The following is a 4,723-nucleotide window of genomic DNA, read 5'->3' as shown; positions in this document are numbered from 1 at the left end:
AGTGGTGGGCAGGGGACAGGACTCAGCATTTAGTGAGTGGAGGGCTTCAGTTTTGCAAGACACGGATGTACACATCAGGGTTCATACACTCAGTGCCTGAGAGTATGCCTATAAGTGTGGCCAAGATGGTAAATTTCATGTGCATTTTGCCACATTTTTAATAAAGAGGAAATAAACGGACATGGCCTCTGAAGATCGGATGCTGAATCCAGGAACTGGTGAGGGACTCCCGCTAGACCCTCCGGGAGGGTCACGCAGTCACAAGTGACTGGGATCATTTCAGCATCCCCTCCTCCCCCCAAAGGCACTAGCGTGTCCTCCTAGAATCAACTCCAAAATCCAGGACCTGTCTACTTGCCCACCTGTCCCGCCTTCCTTGTAGGCTTTCCCTGGGGGTCTCCTCCCTCCTCCCTCCCTCCACCCACACTAGCCCCTTGCTTCAGGGTGGGTCCTAGTAGTTTCCCTGGGGCAAGGCCTTCCCGGCTCTAGCCCAGCTCCTTCCCTACTGTTAGATAACAGGGAAATCGGTCCTGCAGCCCAGGTCAGGGGCTTATGTGCTCAGCATGTCCTTTGCTACTCCTGCACAGAGGTTGTTAAAAATTCATTGTCCATAAAATCACCTGGACTGTGCTAAAGACTGAAATTGTTTGCCCCACAGTTCATAACCTGACCCCACCCCACCCCAAGATGACCTAGGAGGCGGGGCTGTGGAATCCATTAGACACTGAGGGTGGAGCCCTCATTGATGGCATCAGTGCCCTCTGAGAGCCACTGGCCCTTTCCACCACTCGAGGTCACAGTGAGAAGACTGCCAGCTGTGAACGGGCCAGGCCCTCAGCAGACAGAAGGAGTAGTAAAGCCTGATGTCCCACCCACACTGTGGCACTCTGCTACTGAGGCTATAAGTTTCCCAGAGACAGGGACAGCAGGGACTGCCCCAGCACTGCACATCACTGAGTCAGAGGCCTGCTGGATGAACAGGCCTGACTTCCCCTTATCCTTGCCGAACTCTGTTCAGTTTCTGATAATGCCACCTCAGGCAAGTGCTGAGACCCCAGGCAACATGATTCACCTGAGTGTAGCCACTACAGGTCCCTCCCTGGAAAAGAGGAGGGCGCTGTACAAGCTCTGCAAAAAATAGCCATAGCTGGGACCCGCCTGCCTCTGTGTTTATTTACAGAGGACTGTAGTGGGTGTGACTGACATGCACACCCACTCCCACCAGGACTGTGGTGGGTGCTAACCTGCAACACCACCCACTCCCACCGATGCTCTTCTTTCCATGATGTCAGCTCTCCATAGCAAAGGAAATTGCCCACAGATGCTAACTGAAGCTAGTTTACTGATTTTCACATTGAATGCAAACAAGCCAAGGATATGGCTTTTCCCCTCTTTGCAGGTTAGCCAGGCACTTGCTCTCCTTGCAAAAGGAGCTGGTGGGGATGGTGGCGTGTGCATTTTGTAGTAATTTATTGCTGTACTTTTCCCACTGTTTCTAGGCCCTCTAGCTCTTTTGCTCAAACGTATAGTGGAGGGATGCTGAATAAATCCATCTTCACTGATTTAAAAAGTTATAAATATTTTAAAAAGTCAGTTAAGTATCATTTATCTCCTACAAACCCAGAAACACTGAAGTAGTTACTAGTGGATGAGAGCAATTTCCAAATGAAACTGCCCAACATTAGATAAGCAATTGCCAACTGAAAAACACAATCTTGGAGCTGAACTTCTTGGCACTTTTCCCCTCGTCGCATAGGATGGTAAGCAGGGTCTTGGGAGTACTTAAGAGTTTGGGGACTGTTATATATTATTTGAGCTCTCCAGAGTGACAGAACTGGGTTATAGAAGGAGATTGATCCTAAGGAAATGGCTCATGCCATACAGAGGCTGGAGTCCAACTCCACAGTGTGGGTGGAAGTGGGCAGCCCAGGAAAGCAGAGGAGCAAATACAGTCCCAAGGCCCTCTTCTGACAAATCCCCTTGCTGGGACCAATCTTTTTGTTCTATTCAGGCCTTCGGTGTATCAGCTGAGACCACCAACATGAGGAAGGACAATCTGTGCCGCAGTCTGGCTGGACACAAATCACAAGCCACTCAAGCAGGAACAAACTTTACTTCCAAACTCCACCAGCACACTCCCCGGGAACTCTCCCGAATGCCACTCACACGGCGCCTCCAGGAACACACCACCCACCGACCGGAACTACCACCACCAGTACTTCACCAACCAACGCAAACTCTTCAGGAATCCCCTCGAGAGCTTAACCGGAACTCAACAGGAACTCTTCGAGAACTCAAAAGTCATCATCTTAATGGCTTGCTGGCGTCACCTCTGAACCACTACTTCTAGCAAAAATGCCATGCATCATCCCGACTCGGCTATGGCCCTCAACAAATCTGCTTTACTCAGAGGTCACCAATAGAATGTTAATCTCATCCAGAAACACCCTCTCAGGTGATGCACGTGTGCCCATTGATTGACAAAGAAAGAGAACACATTTCAGTGGGAAAAGATGTAAGTGCCCCAGGGCAGAGCTAAAGCTGCCTTGCAGAAGTGGCCAACATCCTGGCGTCTGTTTGGGGAAAATAAAGTACTTCCACCCTAATCAAACAGGAAGAAAGCTCACTTGTAGCATGAACCTTGTTTCGATGGCCATCTTAGGAGCCTTGTCACCCCAATGGGGAATCAGCAATATCTGTTTGGAAGGCAGTGTGCACCCTCCAGCTGAGTCAGGTACAAGTCTAAACCATATGACAGACTCTCTTTGAAGGTGCCTATTTACAGGGCAGGAAAAGGAGCTGCCAGTCTTCCTGGGAAATCTCCTTGGTGGCTGCTCTTACTGGGGAGAATGTGGCTAGCCTGCTACACCACATCTCTGGCTGGACGAGGCAGGTTGCGCATGACTGGAAGAGCTTTCTGTGGGGCTCAGCCGCTTGCCAACGGGCTAGCAGAACACGGCCAGCCGGTAATGGGTTTTACCTCTTTCTTTACTGCAAATGTGGCCATTAAGGGTCCCTCCAGCAGGCTCACACTGGCAGGAGCTCCCTCAGCTTATGATCTACCTGCTGTGATGGGCTGCCTGCTATGGAATCACAATTCATCATTTAACAGGAATCCTCACTTGGCTGAATACATTGTCATCTTCTCCCTGTGCCAGAAGCAGCAAGTGAGAGATTCTGACAGTGGCAGAGAACTTGAGAATTTTGATTTTGCCTCAGACTGGCTGAGGAGGCTTAGACCTTTGCTCGGCCTGTCCAACCCTAGCCCATAGAAACCAGGCCCGTGGGCTGAAGCAACCCTGGCAGGTTATTGTAGGCTTATGAGGACAGTGAAGCCCACAGAAGCAGGGCTTTTTTTGTTTGTTTGTTTGAGGAAAAGCCATAAAGGAAAAGAAAGAAGCTAGTGGTGGAGTAAAGGGTGTTAGTATTTTTCTTTTTTGAATGCTGAGATCATGTTAGGAAGATAACCAGTCCTTCGTGGTAGTTTGACTAGAATCTCAGATGACACACATGAGCAGGTAGTATGGTCATCATCCCCCTGTGCTCTCCATGAGCACTGTGGGACTTTCAGCAATTGAATGAGTTCTTTTAGCTCAATTTATATAGAAATCAAGTAGGGAAATCCCAGCCTGCTCCTCTTGAAATAGAAATAAACAGGCAAAATAGAGCTACACAAAAGAGACTTTAGCCAGGAACTATATTGCAGCACAGAGGGAAGCAGCCAGGAACTCTTGGTAAGGGGAAGGGCTGCTTATACAAACAAAAAGGCCAGTTCACGCATGCACAGTGTCCTGCCACAGGCTGACCTTTCTGCTTAGTCATAGGAAGGAAAAGGGGCTCCTTGTGGACCTGATTGGGGACAGCTGAGGGGCTGCAGAGGGCTGGAGTCATACAGTGGTTTGGGGTGGAGTCACCTGGGATGGACCAGACAGAAGCTGCAGAAGCCAAAGCAAGTCTCCAAGTGGCCAGTCGTCTGATGCAGCCACTGCTGTCAAAGATGGAAGAATGAAAGTACCTGACAGGAGTCCTGGGCCTTTTTCCTCCATTTCTGATCCTTACTCCATCCCCTTAGTTGGTGTAGTAACTCACTAAGGAGCAGAGTGGTCTTCTCTTTGCGTCTCCCACAGAGCAAGGAAGCTCTCAAGCAGAGGTGAGACAGTATCTACCTATAAGGGCGATATTATAAGTGTTGAAGAGTGGCTTGTCCCCAGATATTTGTGTTTTCCTTCTTTCCCTCCTCAGTGACAAATATCTTCCAGGAGAGAAAAGAGGCATGGGCAATGCCAGCAGTTCTTAATGCACCGTGGAGCTTTTAGTAGATACTTAGATGTCTATGCTGCGTGCCCAGAGTTCTGGAGTAACCAGCTGGGATGAGGCTCAGATATTCAGTATGAACATGTGGCTCCCAGGGATTGAGAATTCCCAGGGATGCTTCTCTACCAGGTTGAAGACCACTGGGTCTGGCAACAAAAGCAAAGTTCTTCTTTCCTGGAAAAGTGATTTATGAGAGTGAATGTCCTGATTTATTAGATGCTGCCAGCAGTCCTTAATGAACTTGACCCTGATCATGCACTCCAGCACCATCCACAGAGAAGGAAGGGGAGTTAGGTGCTAAGAATCAAGTTGTTGTACCTCCTTTTGCAGAGGATTAACCAGTAAGAGCAGGGCTGGCAACAGTGAGTGTGGGCTTCATGGCAAAAACAATGGTGGCCGTGGACCAGAA

The sequence above is a fragment of the Callospermophilus lateralis genome, chromosome 13, assembly GCF_048772815.1.
Source record: "Callospermophilus lateralis isolate mCalLat2 chromosome 13, mCalLat2.hap1, whole genome shotgun sequence".
Taxonomy (NCBI): domain Eukaryota; kingdom Metazoa; phylum Chordata; class Mammalia; order Rodentia; family Sciuridae; genus Callospermophilus; species Callospermophilus lateralis.
Note: the sequence above shows the minus strand (reverse complement) of the source record.